The following is a 17,915-nucleotide window of genomic DNA, read 5'->3' on the forward strand; positions in this document are numbered from 1 at the left end:
TAAATTATTGAAGTTATACTTCTATAGCCGCGTTTGGGAGTAAATGTATATGTGCGCGAATTCATCAAAAGTCTTGGTCCTGAGCGCAGCTCAAACGTTATACGGGCTCTGATTGGGTGTTAAAATGATCTGTCAATAATTATTCAATATGGAGGTTGTGTAAAAAAATGTTGTGTATATTAGTTTTTATTGTTGTTAGGACAGAAAATGCAAGTTTATAATTGTAGTGACTTTTTAAATAGTTTTTAAAAGCAACATGTACGTAATTGTAAACGTTTCAGTATTGTATTAAAGAAATATTTACATACCTATTTGAAAAATGTAAAAAATAATGTACTTACCTATTAGTAGATAATACTTTAATTTACATAATTTGATTATAGGTCTGGATCCCGCGTATGAAAAAAAAGTTGATTAATAGCAAGCTGAAAATTTGTTAATAGCTTAAGGGTGTCTAGTCGGATAAACTTTGATATATGGGAACACTGGAACAGGGGCAGTTTTAATTGTGGAACAGGTTAAAAATTTGGAACGGCCACACCACGAAAACGGCACATTTATTTTGTCCGACAGAACAAACTTAAACTCTTCGAATAGAGATTAAACTCTCATGCAAAAATCAGACTGATATTTATCACCAAAGGGGAGTTTTAATGAGTGGAACATGTAGAATATGTCATATGACAGAAATTATGACAGGTGATAAATAACAGTCTGATTTTTGCATGAGAGTTTAATCTCTGTTCGGAGAGTTTAAGTCTGTTCTGTCGGACAAAATAAATGTGCCGTTTTCGTGGTGTGACCGTTCCAAATTTTTAACCTGTTCCACAATTAAAACTGCCCCTGTTCCAGTGTTCCTATATATCAAAGTTTATCCGACTAGACACCCTTAAGCTATTAACAAATTTTCAGCTTGCTATTAATCAACTTTTTTTTCATACGCGGGATCCAGACCTATTATGAACAAAATTTCTACCAATCTCCATCTAATATATTGTTTTCTTATTCTATGCTTTGTTGTATTTTATTATTTTAATTTCACAAAAATCAAATTAATTTGATTAAATTTATAAAGTAATAAGCAACTGTCAAAAAGTTTATGGTGTAAACGTTCAGTTGGTGTATCTTCCTTCATGAATGATACGTCTCGGTGGCTAAATGGTAAAGCGCTCTGAGATACAATCTAACAGCCCTATAATACGCGGTTTCGAACCCCAATGCAAGTTTTTATCTTATTATTTTTGAAGTTATACTTCTTTACACGCGATATGAGGGTGAATTTTTATATGTTAAAACCTACGATCCGGGCGCATGCGCATTATAACTTTGTTCTGATTGGATGTTCAAATGACATGTCAAAAATTATCCAATATGGCAGCTGTAGCACAGCTGTGGTGTGGACGGTTGACGGTTTGTTAATGTATTTTTTTTTAAATTTGTGGGAAGAGAAACAACAAAGGTTAGTTAATAGTTATACTGTCTTTTTGAAGTTATACTTCTTTAGGCGCGATTTCATTGAGGGCGAAATTTTAGTAATCTGCGCACACAGGCAGTATGGATTTCGTTACTAAATGTTTTAATTTATGTATTTATCAGTCCAGAAAAGGTGTGGAAAGAATATATTAGTGTTTTTAAATATATTTTTCTACAAACGTGTTAAAAATGCAATTTACAGCACTCCATAGGAGCGTTAAAAATGCTACTTTAAAGCACCGGTGCCTTAAAAATTTTATGGCACTGCAGTTAAAAGTGAATTGTCAAATTGTGAAACGTCAAAATATTTGACGTTTATTATTTATATTTCATTTAGTAACATTAATAGATATTAATAATACCTATTTACGAATGATTCTTCTAAAATTTAGGAATATATTAATTTTATAATACATTTAAGTATGTAGTAATTTTCTTTACAATTTTTACTTACCAATTTGTTTTGTTTATATCTAATATCGCCGTTGTCTAGCAAGTGTCTGCGTAGATTAGCGGTATGTGTATTTAGCTACGGACCTGTTAGTACTTGGTTCGATTCCCACATAAGGAAATTTTTTTTGTTTATTATTAATGGCTATTGACATCTTAGACTATTATTATATGGACTTATAAATGATTAAAAATAATTAAAAATAATTAAAATAATTAATCGGGATGTTGACCAACTATTTACTGGGTTGTAAATTTATAATAATTGCCTATTTCAAAATGCACTTTTGAAATGAATTTTTCTTATGCACAAATGCAATTTCAGATTTCTTATTCATTACAATAGTTCACAAAATTTCCTGACATTCTCACGAATCCAACGCACCAAACTGCATTATAATCCGTCTTACTGCGCCACAAAACGAGAGTAAGGCCTTTTTTTGTGCTTCAATGCCTCGACTAATTCGGCCAGAGATCGAGAGGTCGTGAGTTAGAATCCAGTGCAATCCTATACTTTTTTTATTTTTTTGAAAGCGGTTAGCACAAAATTAGTTTGGTGTTTAAAAAAAATTAAAACAAACTGTTTAAAGTATATTTTAAAAAATCATATAATAGAAGTATAACTTCTTACGTGCGTACAAAGTACACACACATTCTTTTTTTTTATACATTTTATGATTGTAAGTATATTATTATATAATTTTTTTCAGAAAATACGTATTTAGTTAAAATTTTTGGCAACAATAATTGTTCAGAAATCATTATTCTTTGTGGCATTTTTCAATGGGTTTGTGTGTGTTTTATTGTTTTATTTTTTTAATTTTTGGTATTGGTTTAATAAAAGCTTTTGGAAAGCAGTAAATATTAAAATTAGTTTAATATTTAAATAAAACATAAATAAACTGTTTAAACTATATCGATTTCGTTGAAATCATATATAATAGAAGTATAACTTCTTACGTGCGAACAAAGTACACCCATTCTTTTTTCTATATTATTAATATTATAAAGTACTTCAAAAGCCTTCAAAAGAAAAACGAAAATTTTGGAAAACTGCAGATTTCTTTCTGAACGTCGTTTCCCTTTAGATCGATAAACTTAATCCAACGTAGAAACTCATTTGCATTACGCTTAAATAACCTCAGATATTATTCTGCACTCAACGAAAAAGGTACGTAATATTCATTATGTATACCATGACGAACATTCATTATGTATACCATAATATCACTTTATTGATATTACGAACTCAGTTCATTGAGTCAACGAACACTATTTATTGAAACAATGAACTTTCATTATATATACCATAATCTCACTTTATTGATATTACGAACTCTGTTCATTGAGTCAACGAACACTATTTATTGAAACAACAACGTCGTTAATTGACCGACGAAGACCATTCGTTGTGCCAATAACAGTGTTATTTCTCCTAACGTATTTCGTTTATTTCTACAATTATTTCCGTTTATTGTTACAATTAATTCCGTTCATTGGCACAATAAATACGGTTATTCTTACAAGCAATTCTATTCATTCTTACAATCAGTTTCGTTCATTCCTATTATGAACGTATTTTATATTAATAATTAGTGAATGCATTAGCCCAATGTATCATATTAATTGATTAATAATAATTTTTTAAATCCCCTTTTTTGTCCTTAACCTTTAGGACTTTACACTGTGTGATTTCTCATAATTATTATATCGCTTATACAGTGCACTGGAATAAGTGTTACACTCCCCCCCTTATTAACTTATTTATTTTTAGCACATAAGCAAAACGCTCAGACAGGTCGATTTTTAAAATTATCAAAGTATATTATAACATCAATGTTTCGAACTTTACACGATCCCTCTTCAGGTGACAGGCGTAACTTTGATTTTTTTTTAATGGGAAAGTACATCATGTGACAGCTCATTTAAAAGTGTTTGAAATGGTGATTTCAAAAATGTATAACACTTTAATCATTTTTGAGAGCGCAGGGGCAAAATTTCGATCGAATTATTTTTAAACGCATTCATTTTTTTGGAATCCTGAGAAAACTAATAAGTATTTTTGAAAAATTTAACCGCAGAATAAAAGACTACAGTATTACTGAGGGCTGAAAGTCCCTTAGAATAAACAAAAAGTTTCTTTTGAATAGTATATTTGAAATAAAAAATCATACTAAATTTTCTCTTTTTCACCCCTGTGACTTATTAAAATAATCATTATAGAAGTTCTCAGGGACGTCAGACCCTCGATAATACTGTAATATTTTATTCTGCGTTTAAATTTTCAAAAATACTAATTATTTTTTTCATTCAGGATTCGAAAATTCATTTTCAGTTCATCTTATAAATAACATCACAAGACAATATTAAAAGTAAACACTTACAAACATAAGACACTGACAAGTTTATTTTTAATTAGAATGTTCTCCCGTATTTACCTTATCAGAAAAAACTTACTTTTATTCAAATATAAAAAATAAGTAATATCTTATCCTTATCTTCCTTCTACTACGGACTACACTTGGAAACAAAATGCAATTATTATTCGGCACTTTCAAGGAAAAGCCGTTACATTTCAAATGGTTAAGCAAAACATTTATTGTCTCAACAACCACGATTATTGTCACAATTAACGCATTGATTGTGGGAATTAAAGGCAGTAGTAGATTAATTAATGCATTCGTTGGCACAACAATCAGTGTACATCTATTCAATAATCATATATTACTCTATATTAACAACATTTGTACATTGTTTTAATGAAATCTGTACGTTGTCACGATAAACCAAGGTAATTGCTTGTCATCTATGAAATCAAGAACGTGAGTTGCTGCCACAATTAACAGTATTTATTAAATATACGAAACTAAGTTATTGGCTGAATAAATTGAGTTTTATTGATTAATGTACTCTAGTTATTCTCATAATTATTATTCAATCATTGTGACAATAACCAAGTACATTCGTCAATGTCTAAAAGTTCGTTGAAACAACAAATTAAATTGTTGTGAGAACGAAATACTATTCAATAATCACTGTTAATCAATATTACGAACTAAATTTTTTTGAGTGTGATGGGATCTCTTGCGCTTATTTTTCGGAGTTAGAAAATGCGGCAGCCATCGCGCCGACAGCTTTCTTGTGGCCAAAATTTCATGCAAGATATTATGACCAACGGGATCTTTTGAGACATCTACTAACTCAGCTATCTCTCGTTCCTCCAGTCGGTGGTAATATGAGATCGTGGATTTTTTCCACGTTACCCCCCGTCTTCATCGAATAGACGGTGTCCGCACCACGCTTTTCTTTATCGTATGTGTTAGATTTTTTCTTTTTTTTTTTATTTTTTGCTTCGAAGTTTATTTTTTTATATATTATTTTTACTACAAAAGCAAGATTACGTAGGTCAAAATTTCTGACTTAAAAGCACTGTCAAAACATTATTTAGTGACTTTTCATCATGGCCACGTAAATGTCATTACTGGTCAGATATTTTTCTTTGTTTTTGTTTACTACATATAAAAATAATATCTATAATTCTTTATTCTAATTAATGCTGTCAATCGGATTTCATCAATTGTCGAAATATATTAATCATATGCCAAAATAGTTGTTAATGTTAACGAAAATAATGATATTCCATAACATCAACTTTAGAATTGAAATTTGTGTAGCACAGCTAAAATACGACACCACCACGGAACTGCCCGTTCTTGTATAAGCGTCCACATGGTATTTTAATAGAAAAAAAAAAACGTAATTGCGATTACATTGAGAATTTTAGAATTATATTAACTACATAACCAAAAGCATTTATTATTATCAATAATACAAATATTCTAAAACAATTATTTAAGTTCAATATCCAAAAAATAATAATTTTAGTTAAATACTTTAGACATTCGTACCCTACTCATACATTCAAACGCAAATGACAGATCAGTGTTGCTGGTTGCGGTCAATTATGCTGTAAGCTGTGAAATAATCTATTTTATACCTACACTATGATAATATTGTTGTTAATTAAATATTTCGGCAAGTAATGAAAACCAATTGACATCATTAATTAGAATAAATAATTATAGATATTATTTTTATAGCAAACAAAAACAAAGAAACTCTGACAAGTAATGACATAAACGTGGCCACGATGAAAAGTCAAATTCTAATGTTTTGACGGTGCTCATACGTCAAAAATTTTGACCTACGTAATCTTGCTTTTGTAGTAAAAATATCTTTAATTTTAGTCACTCGTAACTAAAGAAAAGCGTTTCTTAAAAATATTTTTTTCATATTTTTTCATTTTTTATTTTTTAGTCTTACACTTTTCAAACATTAAAATATATGGTCATGTTTATTAAAATATGTATAAAAGATATGATGTAGAAACATAAAAAGTAGTGGGAATCGACAAAAAATTTGAAACTTTATTGTTTATTTATGAAGCATAACGTAAACAATTAAATTAAAAAGTGAAATTATGTATAGTTCATATCATCAGCTACAATCCGTAAAAGTTTCAAGGTTCTACATTGTAGAAAGCAAGAGAATTTAAGCATTTTCCATTAAGGTGATACAGTAGCGATCAACAGGTAGCCAAAACGCGTTCCAAGATTGCGGTTGTATGATTTCGTAATATAATAAAGAATGGCGGTACAGAGCCCAATTTGAAAAATATATTAATATGTGGAAATTACTCTGTAATTAAATACAATATTAAAAAAACGAGCCAGTACCGCCTTTAAGAAGAACAAAAATACACTTTTTTCAAATAAACTGTTTTATCCGATACCTAGATTTTGTGTCATTTTGGAACTACTAATGAAATAAAAAATTTTAGTAGTTCCAAAATGACACAAAATCTAGGCATCGGATAAAAAAGTTTATTTGAAGAAAGTGTATTTTTTGTTCTTCTTAATGGCGGTACAAGCTCGTTTTTTAATATAATATTTAATTACAGAGTAATGTCCACATAATATATTTTTCAAATTGGGCTCTGTACCGCCATTCTTTATTATATTACGAATACGTGTGAAAAATATCTCGAAAAAATATTCAAAACTACAGCCGCAATTTTGGAACGCGTTTTCGCTACCTGTTGATCGCTACTGTTTCCTCCTAAAATCGTTTTTTTTTTATTTAAACAATAAATAATAAACATAACAAAAATTTTATTGACTATTCGTGTATTGTTCCCGCGAATGCATATGTCTGCAAATTTTTAGTCATTTGCATTGAAGAAAAGGCAGTCACATTAACGTCTAAAGATTTGATGCAAACTATTGAAGTAAAGAAACGCGTTTAAAAAAGCGTTTAATAAAACAGATGGAAGGAGTAGAAATACGAAGAAAAATATATTATTTTTATCAAAAGCCAATCGAGTCATAAAGAAGTATTCTTAGTTTTTCAACAGTGTACAAACAACCGATCAATAAACCGAAATATAGATATGTTACTAACTTACTTTGACCGCCTGGTATGTGCTGCAGTTTGATGTGTGCTACATAAAATTAAAAAAAGTGTATTTTTGGTGGATTTTGTATATTATTAAGGAAGGATATTTAAAGGTTCTGCGTTATTTACATTTTAATGTTATCTATTGCCCTTCGTGTAGCCGTTATTTAGTTCTTCCTATGTAATATTATCTAATTCTTCTCTAAGAGAACAATATCCAGTAATAAAGAGTAAACTACTAGCTTATCTACGAGAACATTAATATTTATGAGGTTATTTATTAAGTACAGCAATTACGGAAACTTGTCTGACCTCCTAACTTCCTAAGAAGCCAGCAAATTTGAATAGAGAGAAGACGAGTCATTAGTTAGTTTAATCTAGCGTATTATCATAGCTTCCTCCGTAAAAGTTTGTTTTGAATTGTTGCTAGGACATTGTGAGAACGCGCTAGTAGCAGGAAGAAGGAAGTTTAGCTCCAGGACAAACGCTGCATTAGGGAATTATGAACGGCGGAGGGAATAGTGACCTAACGCCGTAAGATATCATCCATTTTTATTGCTTGCGAGGCTTAATATTGCGATGTAAGGACAACGGATGTAAGGACAGCAGGATGGGTGTGGCCCACACGACGCTCGTTAAGGCCTTCTTTATAACCGCCCGTGAAGCAAGCATCGCGAGTCTCTACTAAATATGCATTTGGAGCTATTTTTTCCCTTAATATATTACTCAAGAATATTAGGCGAGCGGCAGCTAACCCTAAAATTACGTTATACCGACCACGAAAATCTAATTTACGGTGAATGACCAGTTTTTCTCATTCTTTATGTTTTCGAGGTCGCTGAACCTTAATTAGAAGTTTATTTTTATCTAGAATTGGTGGAACATGCTCAAAGTCAAGTTTTATAAACCGGGAGATATTAACAGAACTTCAAATACGATTTTCTAAGTCCTGCCCTTTGCAATACTGGAAGGATAGAAAAGGTATTTACAATTTAGGGAAAAATCCACAGGCTTCCTCTGACATTTTCCTGGAAAAATTAGATTTTCCACGAGGAAAAAATGTGAAATTGCGATGAATTTTTGAGTCCTACCATATCCATAGAATGACAGAGGATACTATCAATTTTATGAAGAACAGTTTTTGGGCAGGAGGGTTGCAAAAGGACTAAGAGTGTATATGGATATACAAACATGTAATGAAAATAATGAAATTTTCATAATTTTCTGAGTCCTGCCAACTTAATATAATAAACATAATTATTTGAAAATGAACGAAAAAAATGTTGGCATGACGTCTCCTAATGTTTAACTGCACTTGTCCCTTGGAAAATTCTGTGAAAAATGAAAATTCGTGGTAAGTTACACGATTTTCTGAGTCACGCCATTTTGGACATATTAACCTGGTCTATATAGACATTTGAAATAACACAAATTGCCGGAGAGCCAAATTTTGGTGGAGAGCTAGGGTATACCATAACGAATAAAGTATTAAAAGTCCCCATCGATCCCATATGTGCAACAAAAGTTATTCGGGTCAAAGGTCAAAATTTGAGATTTTTTGGATTTTTTTCGAAAACGGTAAGTTTTATCAAAAAAAAACCTTAAACCAAAGTTGTAGATCTTAAAATTCTCTACAAAAATAGTTCCTACTATTTTTTCCTAAGAGTTGCCATTCCTGAGATATCGCGATTCTAAAAGTCACATTATACATTATATGCACACGTTTCCACACCACCTGTGAGGTAGTGTACTCGGCGCGTTTTTTTTTACCTTGGTCTCCCCTGTAGGCCTACTCCACTAACCGTTTTGACAATTTTAGGATAATTTAAGGAAACATTACCGGTCAAGTTCTAGATATTACCTTATTATTGATATTGCTATTGATTATTAGGTTAACTATTGTTTTGATTTCTTTAGATATTTTAATCAGATTCATATTCTTGAAAGTCTACTTCAACAGTTAAGTCTTCTTCGGTTTTATCTTCTTTCTCTTCCTCTTGCTGGATGTTCAAAAATTGTTCAAATGTGACTGAGTCGTTGGTTCCTTTATTAAAATCACAGGAGTCTTTCTCTGTTGTACTAAACTGGAGATTTGAGCAAGACTGACCTTGGCAGTTGGTACACGCTAGAGAACACAGGAACCCGACTTTTTTACATCCACATTTGGCACTACAACCTTTTTTTGCAATTGCAAAAAATAGTGTTAAGGAGTTTTTCTGGAGCACGTGGGAGTAAGGTTTTAATCGGTTCCAGAGTAATATCTATTAATTTCCAACCCCAGTCTTCTGGATTCAGTTCATTGCCTAGCCATGTTTGAACTTGATAATATACTCGATACAAATGTTGAAAAGCAGATGCTGATGTTGGAGGAAGAAATGATAGTTTTACTTGTTTCTTGTTTCGCATATTTTTTTACAAAAGTTAAGTATCGGTATTTATCACGACATCTAATTTTTTTTAAAGTTCCATAAACCGCAAGAAGAAAGCGAATTCCTTCCGTAATTATTGTTTGCGGCGTGGAATCGAGTTCTGTAAAAAATTTACAGCAGTCATTTAAATCTTTTTTTTTTTGAATAATTGAAGTACTGACGTTTTGCCCCTTTTGTACATTGCTGACGTAGTGTCGCAGCCGGTTATCGCATGTAAAAATAAAATGTACTTTTGGCATTTGGGATAAACCGATAAAAGAATATATCTCTGTTCGCTGTTAAGCCCTTCCAGGTTTCAGAAAATAAATAACTTTATCTACTGGAGTCCTTGTAGTAAGCAGTACTAACAAATCAACAACTTCACCAACTACAATTGTTGTGTTTGTTGCCTAAATTTTTCAATTGGTGTCTAAATTATAAGGACATCTGCTTCATTTTTAGCTTGTTTCACTTCGCAGCTGTTAATTTGTCAGTTAACATGGAAATGAAACGAGATTTATTATTAATGTTAGCAGAAAATTGTTGTTGATTCGCTGGAACTGTTATAGGTTCATCAAAGATAATCTCGGAGCCCGATGATGTTTTTGTAGTTCGGCGACGTTGTTCTGCAGCTTTAATATTCATTGTCGAGTCACTGTAGCCGTCAAATACCACTGTCACTGTAAGCCCGTAATGTCTGCTAAATGTTAGACGCTTGTAATAAGCACTTATATATACTTAAACTGAACTTTTAGCACTAAAAGAAACAGATAATATGAACAAGACCTACGGACAATACTGTAGCCATTATTTACAATAGACAATCTGTTCTTTTTTAATATATATTATAGCCAAATATTTTTCAAGGCCACGTGGATAGAGGAAATTCAGTTTGAGACTGATTATCTTTTGAAAAAATATTTTCAGAACAGTATAATATATTATATAAAAGAGACACAAATAGGGATTTATACTTGTCTTAAGTGACACATTATGCATATACGTGGCTGATATGTGCATATAATGTATAAAGCAACTTTTAAAATCGCGATATCTCAGGAATGGTAACTCTTAGGAAAAAATTGTTAAGACTATTTTTGTAGAGAGTGTTAAGATCTACAACTTTGGTTTGATGTTTTTTTTGATAAAACTTACCGTTTTCAAGAAAAATCCAAAAAATCTCAAATTTTGAACTTTGACCCCGAATAACTTTTGTTGCACACATGAGATCGATGGGGACTTTTAAAACTTTATTTGTTATGGTAAACTCTAGTACTCCACCAAAATTTGGCTCTCCGGCAATTTTTGTTATTTGCCAACTATTTTGATGTCTAAGTTGACTGGATTATATATCAAGAATGTTAATATAAAGCTATGTACAAAGAGGCAGGATGGTTGTGTAGTTATTTCGTGTATAAAAATAAAATTTTATGTCAGTAAAATTATTGCAGGTTGTTATACAAACACATTCATATCACCACAATTTTCTGAGCCATGCCATGTCAAGTATGCTTAAAAAACACTAATCTAAAACCATTTACAACGTGGCAGGATAACCGCAAAGATATTTAATACATAAAAATTAATTTTTACATCGTTAAAAGAATCGTACGGTATTAAATATTATTTTCCTGAGTAAGGTCTCAGATTTTTACACATCTTTCAAATCTAATACCAAACTGTAACCTATTTGTTTTAAGCGATTAGATCATATTTGTATCTAAGTAAACGTAATAAAAGTAATAGGAAGAAAATCAATAATTTTAAAATTAATTGATTATAGTAGGGATTGTACCTATTATACAGAGTGTCCACAAACTCTTCTAACAATCGAAGCTCGGAGATTCCTCAGATAATTTTAAGAAAATTTAACTCAATTCACCTCGTCCGAAAATGCTTCCCAAGGAAGCTAGAACTCTTTAAAGATGGCGTATTCTATTTGTTCTTTATAATTAGCTCCAGAACACTTCTACTTAGAAAAACGAAAACTGGTACACCTATTTATCTTCCAGAGATAAATCGATTCCATCATTTGTCAATTTTTAGTATCGGTCATAGACGTCCGTTTAGGATAGGGAAACGGATATTTTATAGCATAACTTTTCTGTGTTTAACTTTTAAGCATTTTTGACACTGGATTATTAAACTATGGGGTATACTTGTACTAAAGGTACTCTTGCTTTAAGTCGGTAGAATACGCCGTGTTCTAGAATTTAAAAAAATTTCGGTTTTTGAATTTGAAAAAAAAAAAAATAAAAAAAACTATTTAGAAATACGAAAACTGGTATGTTTATTTCTCTTCCAGAGATGAATATTTTATCAATTGTCAATTTCTAGTACCGGTCATAGGCGTCCGTCTTGGGTAAATCAACGAAATCTCATATCTTGCTTTAATTGTTAAGCATTTTTGACAGTAGAGTATTAAATTATGATGTATTCTAGTACTAAATGTTACTCTTGCTTTAAGTGGGTAAATACACTGTTTTTTTTTTTATTTTTTAAAATTTTTCTTAAATTCAAAATACGAAAAATTTTGGAATTGATTTTTCTAGAAAACGGTGCATCCTACCGACTTAAAGCAAGAGTACCGTTTAGTACTAGAATACCTCACAATTTAATAATATAGTGTCAAAAATGCTTAAAAGTTAAAGACAAAAAAGTAATGCGATAAAATTACCGTTGCCCTACCCAAAACGGACTACTATGACCGGTACTAGAGATTCGCAATTGATGGTATCGATTTATCTCTGGAAGATAAAAATGCGGACCAGTTGTTGTCTGTCAAAATGGAAGCATTTTTGAGATAAAAAAATCTAATTACAATCCGCCATCTTCAAAGAACTCCAGCTCCATTAGGAAACATTTTTGGATTATGTGAATTGTATTAAATTGTCTTAAAATTATCTTAGGAACCTTAAAATTATATACAGGGTGTTCCATTTAAAAAAACATAAGGTTGTGTCACCCTGTCAATAAGGGTAGCCCTGTATATTAGAAAATATTTTTAAAATATGATCCTCTCTTTGCCCCAGGTTTACCTAAATAACTTTTTTTTCGTATCTCTTACGACAAACGGGTAATTGGACTTTGTCACACTAATGCCCCACCCTGTGTACGAAATAACTATAAAACCATCCTGCCTCTTTGTAAATAGACTTATATTAAGATTCTTGAAACCTATGCAAAATGGCATGACTCAGAACATCGTGGAATTTTTCACGAGTTTTCTTACAAATCGAAGACTCCTGTCGTCTTACAAGAACCGTTTAACCTTCCTGCCGAGTACCAAAAAAGTATTGATTGCATTTGAGTATTATAACTTTTTAAAGGCAGGACTCTGCCTTTCGGTAGAGAAATCACGGAATCAGGGTAAATATTTTGCGCATAATTTTCCAAGGGACAAGTATACAAGTATACAAGTAGGAGACGTCATGCCAACATTTATTTTGATCATTTTGAAATAAATATGCTTAATTTATTTAGTTGGCAGGACCCAGACAATCATGAAAATTTCATTATTTTTTCTACAGGTTTGTATATATACTCCATTAGCCCGTTTGCAACCCTCCTGCCCAAAAAATTTTCTCAATAAAATCCATAGTATCCTGTCATTCTACGGATATGGCAGGACTCAGAAATTCATCGCAATACCCTATTTTTATTTTTTGGGAAAATCTAATTTTTACTGGGAAATGTCACAGGAAATTTGTGGATATTTCCACAAATTGTAAGTACCTCGTTTACCCTTCCACTATTGCAAAAGGCAGGACTTAGAAAATCGTGGCTGAACTTCTGTATAATATCTACCGGTCTATTATGCAAAAATGCGAAAAATCAATTTTGATGATTTTTCAATTTTACCTCGCTGTATCTTTGGTCGCTGTGAATATTTCCATTTGAAAATTTTACTGTGTGGTCTTTGAAGTATTTAGATAACGAAGAGCTTTATCCAAAATGTTTAAGCGAATTAAAAGAGAAGTTGTTAATTTTTAAACAATTTGTCGTCAGATTTCGTAGTTTCATGTTTACTGAAAAAAGTTTAGTGACAAATTTTTTAGCTTATAATTTTCACCAACACAGGAATAAAATATAATTCATGAAGAAGTTTTCTGGAAAATTTTAAGTTAAAATATGCAATTTAAAAAAAGTTATGTGACTTTATAGACGAGCGGCACACCCCCAAAAAACGCCTATTTTTTGAGATAGGTACCGACCACGGTTTGGTGGATGGCTAATTTTGGTTTCCATATCCGACATCCAGTCTTCACATAGCCAGGTTCCTAGGTACTTAAATTTTCTTATGCGCTCTGCACCTTGATTGTTATATGATAGTCTTGCATTTTGATGTTGACATAATTGACGGCTGATTCTAAAGAACTTCGTCTTTTTTATGTTAATGCTTCATGTCTTGCTACGTGCTCTAATTTTATTAAGAAGGTTTTCGAGGTCTTCTATATAGGGCTTTTCATCGATTGTCATTTATTTCGAGCTTCTGTCATATGTTGTGTAATCTGTGTATAATATTATCTGGATTATACGACATATGACACAAGCTCGAAACAAATGACTGTGAATAAAACACCCTATTGTCCGCTATTTAGACCGAGAGATGAGCAAATCGTATATTATTGACCCAGGTTCTGGTTTAAAAACAGAGCATAATTGTGGAAGAAAGTTTGCTGGCTGTTTTTTGCAGAGCCTGTTGTAAAAAGGTAAGGGTCAAAAATATAGTATAAGTTTAAATTTTTGTATCACTAATAATTGCTTAAAGTAGGGGAGCCCAAGCGGGGATTTTGCAGTTATTCAAGCGCGTCAGATTAGCATATGGGAGAAACCTGGTACCCTGCAGATGTACCTCTACCATATATAAGCTCTAAATACAGGGGAGTTCGTTAAGGGGGCCCAAAAAAAAATCTATCCTTAAAAAAACTCGAAATTGTCAGATTGATGAGATAAGTTAAGTACATGCAAAAAAGTGTATATTTCAAAAATGTGACGATTTGAGCCGGGCGTAAGGAAATGGGTGAGTTCCAAAGTTTCACAAGAAAAAAGCGAATATTTCGCGAAATGAATGACAGATCGAAAAACTAAAAAATATGTGCTCAATATTTTTTTAAAATCTATCGAATGATACCAAACACGACTTTCCACGGAGAGGGGTGGGGGTAAATTTAATATTTTAAATACGAATCCCGCGATATTTCGCGAAATGAACATCAGATCGAAAAACTGTGTAATACACTTATTCAATATTTTTGAAAAATCTATCGAATGGCACCAAACACGACCCCCCACGAAGGTGGAGTGGGGGTTACTTTAAAATCTTAAATGTGAGTCCCCATTTTTTATTGCCGATTTGGATTCCTTACGTAAAAATAAGTAATTTTTTTCGAATTATGGATGGATGGCGTTTTAATAGGAAAAACCGATTGTTGGAAATGAAAAATTAAATTGAAAAATGGAAAGCGTACACTAAAATGGAAAATTTTACTTAACTCTTTTTTGATTTTAGGACCTAATAATCACAATCCAATAGGTCCCCATAACGCTCGAGTGACTGCACATTTAGCATACTTTGCTCCCCTACTATTATTCTTATTATAAAATATCGTTAAAAGTACAGGATCATGTAAGATAAGTAGTTTTTTGACATTTATTTGCAATATTTTTCCTAAGTACTTAAGCTACGTATGCGCACCGCAGTCAAAACTAGATAAAAGAGTTAAAATATTGTATTTTTATAAATTGAAAATTGAGTTCCTTTTTAATAAATAATGTTAAATTTGTTGTTTCTTTTTCAAATCAAATAAATGCCTTGCATATATGCATATTTTGCATATTTACTTGCATATTTATCAGAAATTGGTGCATGTTTTGGACAAATATTAGTGCATATTATGCGCATATTTCTTGAAAATTCTGAAGCATGTAATCCGAGCTTTAGTCATCATTAAAGCTTTCGACAAGATGTGGTGTACCGGACTTTCTTTATTCCCTGTCACAAAATCATTATTAGGCGAGCGACACACCCCTAATTTGAGGCTTAGAAATCGAAAAAGCGACCATTATTGGTGAATTGCAAATTTTGGTCATTCTTTATGTTTTCGAGGTCGCTGAATCCGAATATGAAGTTTATTTTTATCTAGAATTGGTGGAACATGTCGAAAAATCAAATTTTATGCAAAAATGCGAAAAATCAATTTTGATGATATTTCATATAGTCCGTCCGCTATAATTTTTCCCATTCGGTACGATTCATTTTCAATCAAATTAAGTCAAAACATAAATTGAAGCGAACGTCGATATGTATATACATTTTGTATACTGTATACTATATACTACACACATTGGCGTACGTTTCACTTTTTGTTTTGACTTCATTTGATTGAAAATGAATCGTACCGCATGGGAAAAGTTATAGCGGACGGACTATATTTACCTCGCTGTATCTACGGTCGCTGTTAATTTTTCCTTTTGAAAATATTACTGTGTCATTTATGAAGAATTGAGATAACCATGATATTTGTGCCAGATGTTTAAACAAATTAAAAGAGAAGTTGTTAATTTTTAAACAATTATTTGTCGTCAGATTTCGTTAGTTTCATGTTTACTTAAAATAATTGGGTGGCAAACTTTTTAGTTTATAATTTTAATCGACACAGGATTAAAACATAAGTCATGAAGAAGTTTTCTGGAAAATTTCAAGTCAAAATATACAATAGGAAAAAAGTTATGTGACTTTATAAACGAGTGGCACTCCTCCAAAATACGCTTATTTCTCGAGATACTGACTACGGTGTGGTGAATGGCTAATTTTGATCACGTTTAATGTTTTTTATGATGCGGAAAACAAAAATGAGGTTTATTTTGATTTTTAGAAGGGGGAGTATTGTCAAAATCGCAATTGTACCCTAAAAATTAAAAAACGAAATAACGTTTTTCTTAAAATTAAAAGTTGCACTATTTTTTTGTCTATAAAGCATTTTGTTCTTTGTACTCTATATTTTAACATAAACTTTGGTCCCATTGCCTTCAGAAAGGTAAGAAATATATCTACTATAAAAATTTCAGAAAAAAATATTAAAATGGAAGAGTCGTAGCGAGTTATAAAGGCAAAAAACGCGATTTCATTGTTTTTATTTTTAGGGTAAAATTGCGATTTTGACAATTTTGCCCCACGTAAAATTCAAAATGAACCTAATTTTCGTTTTCACCACCATCAATAACCTAAAGTATGATCAAAATTAGCCATTCACCACACCGTGGAAAGTATCTCGAGAAATAAGCGTTTTTTGGAGTGTGCATACATAAAGTCACATATCTTTTTTCCTATTGTATATTTTGACTTAAAATTTTCTAGAAAATTTTTCCATGAATCATATTTTATTGCTGTGTTAGTTAAAATTATAAACTAAAAAGTTTGTCGCACAACTTTCTTAAGTAAACATGAAACTAACGAACTCTGATGATAAAATGTTTAAAAATTAACAACTCCTCTTTTAATTTGTTTAAACATTTTGAACAAATCTCATTGATATCTAAATACTTTAAAGATGACACAGTAAAATGTTCAAATGAAAATATTTACAGAGACCAAAGATACAGCGAAGTAAATTTGAAAAATCATCAAATTTGATTTTTCGCCATTCTGCATAAAATTGGATTTTTGAACATGCTCCACCAATTCCAGATAAAAATTAACTTGATATTCGGATTCAGCGACCTCGAAAACATAAAGAATGACCAAAATTGGTCATTCATCCTAAAATTGATTTTCGTGGTCAGTGTAACGTAATTTTAGGGGTTGTTGCCGCTCGCCTATATGTAATAGACATATATTTGCATTATTCTTTCAATAGAATGAAAAAGTTAGATTGTTAGAATAAATAATGGTGTAATAAAATTAATAAAAACTGTGGTTAATTACTATTAAAAATGCTGACCATACATTAAATCAATGAAAAAAAAAACTGAAACAAAAATTGCCCCTGTAATCCGTGATGTCTACAATAAATCAAAACCGTCCTCGAATCTTCCATCTTCCGTATTTTGTTCGAATTCCAACTTTAATATTATTAAAAATTGTGGCCTTTTACGTTCTAATAGTCGTTTATACCCTGTAGTATTCGT

The sequence above is a fragment of the Diabrotica virgifera genome, chromosome 8 (assembly GCF_917563875.1).
Source record: "Diabrotica virgifera virgifera chromosome 8, PGI_DIABVI_V3a".
Classification (NCBI taxonomy): Eukaryota; Metazoa; Arthropoda; class Insecta; order Coleoptera; family Chrysomelidae; genus Diabrotica; species Diabrotica virgifera.